The sequence below is a fragment of the Canis lupus genome, chromosome 32 (assembly GCF_011100685.1).
Source record: "Canis lupus familiaris isolate Mischka breed German Shepherd chromosome 32, alternate assembly UU_Cfam_GSD_1.0, whole genome shotgun sequence".
Classification (NCBI taxonomy): domain Eukaryota; kingdom Metazoa; phylum Chordata; class Mammalia; order Carnivora; family Canidae; genus Canis; species Canis lupus.
This window is the reverse complement of record NC_049253.1, coordinates 29,940,980-29,948,904: the sequence shown is the minus strand read 5'-3', so window position 1 is coordinate 29,948,904 and position 7,925 is coordinate 29,940,980. Positions and strand designations below refer to the sequence as shown.

Genomic DNA, 7,925 nt, shown 5'->3' with positions numbered 1-7,925 from the left:
GGGACACCAGGGTGGCTCAGTGATTGAGCATCTGCCTTGGGCTCAGGGCATGATCCCAGGGTCCTGGGATCGAGTCCCATGGTGGGCTCCCTACAGGGAGTCTGCTTCTCCCTCTGCCTGTGTCTCTGCCTCTGTGTGTGTGTGTGTGTGTGTGTGTGTGTGTGTGTGTCTCATGAATGAATGAATGAATGAATAAATAAATAAATAAATAAAATCTTTAAAAAAAAAGACATACAACCTACAGACACATGAAAAGATGCTCAACATCACTAATCACCAGAGAAATACAAATCAAAACCACATCATTGTGGTATCCTTTCACATCAATCAAAATGGCTAGTATCAAAAGGACAAGAAATAGCAAGTGTTGGTGAGGATATGGAGAAGAAGGAACCCTCGTGTACTGTCAGTGAGAACGTAAATTGGTACAACTGTAGAAAACAGTATGGAGTTTCCTCAAAAAAATCAAAAATAGAAATACCATACAATATAGAAATTCAACTTCTGGATATTTACCCGAAGAAAATGAAAATACTCATTCAAAAAGATATATGCATCCCTGTATTTGATTTTGATTTTACTTATATCTGAAATATAAATAAATGAACAAACAAAGAAAAAACAGAAACAGACTCGTAAATATGGAGAACAAACTAGTGTTTGCCAGAGGGAGGGTGGTAGGAGGATAGGCAAAATAGGTGAAAAGGATTAAGAAGTACAAATTTAGGCAGCCATCAATTGCTGGGCATCATGGCTGCCCTCAGACCTCCGGTGAAGCCCAAGATTGTTAAAAAGAGGACCAAGAAGTTCATCTGCAACCAGTCAGACCCATATGTCAAAATTAAGCACAACTGGCGGAAACCCAGAGGCATTGACAATAGGGTAGGCAGAAGATTCAAGGGCCAGATCTTGATGCCCAACACTGGTTATGGGAGCAACAAGAAAACAAACCACATGCTGCCCAATGGCTTCCAGAAGTTCCTGGTCCACAACATCAAGGAGCTTGAGGTGCTGCTGATGTGCAACAAATCTTAATGTGCAGAGATTGCTCACAATGTATCTTCCAAAAACTGCAAAGCCATTATGGAAAGAGCAACCCAGCTGGCCATCAGAGTCACCAATCCCAATGCCAGGCTGCATAGCAAAGAAAATGAATAGACAGCTTATGTGCATGTCATATTTGTGTTAATAAAACCATAAAACTAAAAAAAAAAAAAAGGAAGTACAAATTTACAGTTATAAAATAAATAAGTCACAGGGACAAAAAGTCCAGTATAGTAAATAGAATCAATAATATCATAAATAACTTTCACTGCAATAGATGTTAATCACACTTGTGGTGAGCATAGTATAACATATAGAGTTGTCAAATCACTATATTGCACACCTGAAGCTAATACAATATTGTTTGTCAATTATATTTCAACTAAAAATAAAAATTTTTTAAATATATATAACATCATTAAAAAGAAAGAAAATGTGGTGTACACACACACACACACACACACACAAACACACACACAATGAAATTCTATTCATTCTTTTAAATAAAAGGAAATCCTGCATTTTACCACAACATGGATAGATCTTGAGGGTATTATGCTAAGTAAAATAAGCCAGACAGAGAAAGACAAAGTTCAATAAGCCAGAGAGAATGGTATCAATTATATGTGGAATCTTTTTCTAAAAAGTCAAACTCATAGAAACAATGAGTAGAACAGTTGGTTGCCAGGGGCTGGGGGGAGGGTGAAGAAAATGGAAAGAAGTAGGTAAAAGGTTCAAACTTCCAGTTACAAATAAGTAAGTTCTAAGGATCTAATGTCTAGCATGGTAACTATAGTCAATAATACTATATTGTGTAAACCAAATTTGCTAAGAGATTAGATATTAAGCATTCTTGAAACAATTTTTTTAAAAATTTTAAAAAAATAATTACTACTAGATGTCCACATCCTTTTGCAATTAGAATTTTGTAAAGTGAAATATTCCTTTCAAGCATGTTAGCTACCGTCTATGCTTTTAAACTCCTCCCAATCGGTATCCAGTTAACAGCGAAGTAAGTGGACCTTGGGATAACAACACACAGAGAGACATACTCAGAGAGCACAAGACAGAAAGTTGCACAAAACCAAAGTGGATCTGTATTCTGTTAATGTAATCAAACACTGAAAAGAAGATTTACACTGTCCTGGCTCTACCTGTGATCATCAGTGGCTGAGTTGTATGCATACCAAGAACATAGGCCTCAGGGTGGGGAGAAATGCGGCAAGACTGATTCCAAAAAATTCTCCTGATGATCTTGTTAGTTTGGCCATTTTCTTGCCAGGACCACAAATACACACCCATTGGCTGTGCCTCTAGATCATGAAATGAAGTGGAAATGTGTCCGTTGTTCAGTCAATATTAACAAGACAAAAGGCCACTCATATAATTCATAGTCCAAAGAGGGTTTGTTTTGCTTTAATTATTGATTTTGATTTCTTGCTATAGCCAATAGCATTATCCAAACTATTCAACATCTTAGTCTCTTCCTTAATAATAAAACTTTGATTTTATTCCAAATAGTGATATGTCCAACTAAATTACTGCATTTATTAACCTCCCCTGTAATAAGGACTGCTGATAAATGTTAAGTGGGCCTTTAGAGAAGACAGACAACTAGAATATTTTTGTCCCTCCCGCTTCCTTGCCTGGAACATGTGTACGTGATGTCTGGAACCCTAGCAACAATTTTGGTTCCTAAGACAACCTCAGGGATAGAAACCACATATTATGGATGGTAGAAAAAAAAAGAGAAACATCTTGGGTCCTTGATGCTACTTTGGACACCCCATACAAACCTGAAATATTTCTTCCGCCTTCCTTTTTTTTTTTTAAGATTTTATTTATTTATTCATGAGAGACAGAGAGGGAGAGGCAGAGACACAGGCAGAGTGAGAAGCAGGCCCCATGCAGGAAGCCTGACGTGGCACTCAATCCTGGGACTCCAGGATCATGCCCTGGGCTGAAGGCGGGCACTAAACCACTGAGCCACCCAGGGATCCCTACAGCCTTCCTTTATGAAAGAAAAATAGAATCCCATCTTTTTGGATTCCTATCTGTGTTACTAGCAGTTGAAAGAAATTTACAACTGATAAGCCAGCTATCCAAAACACTCATATTACCTGATAATTGCTCAATATTCACTTCATTTTGGTTTATGAAACAAAGCTTTAAAACTAGCCATAATAGTTATGGTAATTCAATTCTCAAACAAAAAATCAGGTCACACAACAAGAATAGTTTGAATCCACTAATGGGAGAAGCACATCAGCTCATTTGAAATCAAGGCTGTGCAATAACACCCAGGTCATATGATTCTATTAGAGTTCTTGAGTTCAGGCATGTAGCAGTAATCCTAACCTGATCTCCCACTTCATCAGGAAAAAGATAAATTTGGGTACTTGGTGATATACACTATCATAACCAGAAGCTGCAGTTTAATACCTAATATCCAAAATTAATTTCACAAAGGGTTCTGGGCCTCTTGAAATTTACATTCCCCCATTAACATTGGTTATTTTGTAGCAATTACACCTATGCTTCTCTTTCTGGACTCAGAAGAAGCATTATTAGTACCTTATCCTATAGAATTCGGTTCTATATATCTAATATTTGACTCACCTAAGCCCCCTATATCGATTTCCCTCAGAAAAGATAATAATACATACCTTTCTTCTAAGGTGTATAGTGATGTTTAGTTAATGTTTAAAAAGTATTTAGTAATCTGCAGATGAAAGATGTTACAGAAGCATAAAGTAATATCATTAATCTGAGTCATCAGTTGACCTTATTAGATATGCAAAATGAAAGCTATGTTACTACAACTAAAAGAGTTATGAATACACATTAGGTCAAATAAGAATCTCAGAACAACTTAAATCTATGTATTACATCTACAAAGCAAACACGGGAAACTTCTTATTATTAGAGCAATATGCTTTTTTCTGTAATAACTACTTAAAACTTTTAAGAATATAAACTGATTAGAAAATTAGTATAATAATAAAAACAAGATATCTCTAGTAAACACCCCAAATCTTTATATTTTAATATGAAGATAAAGATTCAATCTGCAGTGATTTGAAACCATACACCGTGAAAAAAAGAAAATTTACTCTTTGTGAGTGAAACTAGCAATAGTAACCTGAATCTCATAGATTTAAACAATAAATTGACAATTTAGTTCAATTGATGTTTCTTGAGTTCAAATGTGCACTATGTTGAGGTGTGTGCTATTTTATATACAATCTTCAACAATTTTCAACTAAGTATACAGCTATATTTATATGATAATAAGTACATATTAATATTTTATATATTTCTGAACCAAGGTATTATTTATAATATATATATTGTTTTGACATATAAAACTAAAATATCATCTTATTGTGTGACATTGGGCTCTTCTTCAAGCTCTTTTTAAGTTCTTTTTTTTTTTTCAGAGTATGAAGAAGGGTTTTAATATCTTTTTAAGTTCTATATCCTAATGCCCACTTGCTTGTGTAGCAGAAAGAAAATTAGGAAATAGGAGGTCCTCAATGATGACAGGAATTAATTCTCTTGCAATTAGTTGGGGTAAATTCATACTATCCCTCCATAGCTTACCTATAAGCTGTGGGCCTATAGTTTCAAAGAAAATGAAGTCTTAAGAGGGAAAACACAACAGACACACAAACAAATATACATGCATGCACACACACATTACTGTGCAAAGAACAAATTCCATGGCAGTTACAAGAAACTAACCAACAGGGTTCATCATTACATTGTGTCAGAGAATGAAATGATGACTGTATTTCACTCAGAAAGTACATTGTTGAACTTTTCTGCCAACTTCCCTAACAATTTGATCAATTTGGAAATTTGTGATCTGAACAGGTTTACAGGGACGGTAAAGAAGACTCGCATCCATTTCGTTCCTCCAAAGCATAAAGTAAACATTCTCCTGAGTTGAAAGTAAAGATAGTTTTTGGAATGATTAATCCCTTTCCAAAAAAAAAAAGTAGGTCATTGCATCACAGGACTGTAGAGACTTTTAAAGGTCAACAAATTTAATGACATCTTAACCAGTCCAGATATAAAATCACAGAGATTATTTTCTTTTTTTAAAAGATTTTATTTATTTATTCATGAGAGACAGAGACACAGGCAGATAGAGAAGCAGCTCCCCTCAAGGAGCCTGATGTGGGACTCAATCCCGGATCCCAGGATCAGGACCTGAGCCAAAGGCAGATACTCAACCTCTGAGCCATCCAGGCATCCCAAGATTATTTTCTTCTACTTCTTTGATGACTCCTTTTCTCATGTCCATTCCTTTTGTTCTTCCTCAAATGTGTCATGACCCATGTTTACGAACTAAATGTCCCCAAAATAGTCATCACCTTTTTCCATTGTCACATATTTTTTAAATATGTTATATGAATTAAAATGTTAAGAATCCTTATCTTACCATATGGTAGAAAATGAATATCTCCCACCTCATGCCTAATATCTTCATACATTCTAAGAATGTTTACATTATTTTGAGTCACTTCTTCAAATTTCTTGCTTCTATTGAATTCTCAAGCGTCATCTCTTGTGAGTGTTTCCTTAGCCTTACTCTGTATTGATTCAACATGGAATACTTCCCACTAATTTCCCTAAAGCAATTTAATAAGATCTATATAACTGTGATCATACATCTTCATTGAAGTTTCAGTGACAACATGAGATAAGAGGGTATAGTATATCACAGCACAGCATAGCCAAAGGTTTCAAATAGAATTATTTCTGTTCAAAGGTGCATTTTTCCCATTTTAATGTATTTGGAATTTTTCTATTTCCTACATTTAATATCTTGCCATATTTTGTCCTGAAAAGCTTTTATTAAATGGACAGTATATCATTATCCATGATATCCTAAAATCAAAGAGATGTGATTAAAAGTCCAAAGTCACACCCACAATCAGAAACTTACCATTGATCATCTCACTTGCAGTCTTGCAGTCCTAGCTCCTGTCCCATTTCCACTCCAACATCTACTCCATTCCCTCCTATTTTTCCCCATCTCTCAATTTTTCCCAGGTCCTGGACTTTCACAAAAGGACTGTTACTCTTTTTTCCTCCAGACTACTTCAAACTTCCTCCAGACTACTTCAAATTTCATAAATCTTGTTTATTTGTCTTTATATCACCACTAGACCACTCTTAGCATGCTTTGAGTTTTATTGTCCACTGCAATATGGTCCATGAAGATGACTGACTAAACAAAAATTTTCACTTTGAGGAATTTTCTTGATACCTTTTGTTTATTTTCTTTCCTTTTTGTCAATTTGTTTAAAAACTGAGATATAATTGACATAAAACATTATATAAGTTTAAAGTATATAACATGTTTATTTTATAAATTTATATATTGCAATGTGATTATCATAGCACTAGCCAACACCTCTATCACATCACATAATTAACAGTTCTTTCATGCGGTAAGAACATTTAAAATCTCAGTAGCTTTCAAATGTACATCTCCTCTCCCAACCCTACCAATTTTTGAAATTGACATTCCTACTGTATAGAATTCTTCCAGCACCTACAATTAATATTCTTCTCTTTTTACATTCTTTCCCTTGCAATTCTTATCCAGTTTGATAGCACCTGGCTCTCACATTTTAATCTTCAACTTTCATCACCCTTCTATATTCTAGACTTACATTTCCATTCTGAAAGACATCTTTACCAAAACTTCCCATGACACCTCAAAGTTAGCACATAAAGGAAAATAAGGAATTTTTTGCAAGATTGTTACTTTGTGTGAATCATCAATATAGACTACAAAGCAAAGTAACAAAGGTTTATTCTGAAGAACTCCAGGATCCATTTGCCAAGACCTCCAAAAATGTGAATTGACTTTCTGCCAGTCAGAAGATTATGATTCACCAAGTGCCTCTGGAGTCTCAAAGGAGGGACTGCTGATAGAAGATCATAAAAAAAATAATTGAAAGGTAAGCATTGGGATCAACCCAGATGTCTAGAACTTCAAAGCCATGATGTACAAGATTAAAGATATCATCCTCTGTTCCTGAACATTTCTATTAATGGAATTATAATTTTCCTAATCATAGAATTTTTAAAAATTTAGTTTTGACTCTTGTCTCTACCTCTTCCTATATTTCTTCAATTGTCTAATTCTCTCAATTCAGACTCTGAAACAATTTTTCCATTCCCACCTTTGCTACCCCATACTCTTTTAATAAAATGGGCATCTAAAATGTACAGATTTGTTTCGATTTAATCTAATCCTTCTCATCTACTGCTACCAACAGACAGATTTTCATAAAGCACAATGCTGATGATATCACTTCCCTATAAAATCTTCAAAGGCTGTTTATTGCCTACAAAATTGTGTATACACTCTTTAGTAACCTTATCGTTGCCAAATCCAAGGGTCAGTTCTCAGTCTTAATTTTATTCAACCAATCAGAAACATTTGACAATCTCTAGCCTGGATTTCTTCAGTTTGGTTCTCTGCTTCAACCCTTACCTGATAATTTATTTCATAAACAGCCACAGTGATAGTTTTAAAACATAAGTCAGATTATGTCCCTATTCTAATTACATCTCTCCAATTGCTTCTTTCTATTTCACATAGGATAACATTCAAAGCACTTACAATGGCCTGCAAGACCTTATATGATGTGGCTGGCTTCCCACTACCTTTCTGACATTGTTCTCTATCATAATCTTCCAACTCTCTAAACCCTACTCTAGCCATATCTCTCTTCTTATTATTACTCAAGTACAAGGAACATGATCCCACTTCAGGGCCTTTGCAAGAGCAGTTCCCTTGACCTGAGTGCTCTTTGCCTGAGAGCTGCATGGCTCTAAAGCATTCAAAGGTCTATTCA

General features: G+C 35.1%; 1 pseudogene; it reads left to right on the top strand.

Annotated features, from left to right (window-relative positions):
- The first annotated feature begins 750 nt into the window (after nt 1–750).
- On the top strand, nt 751–1,158 carry LOC100687189 (annotated as a pseudogene).
- Nucleotides 1,159–7,925: the final 6,767 nt, after the last annotated feature.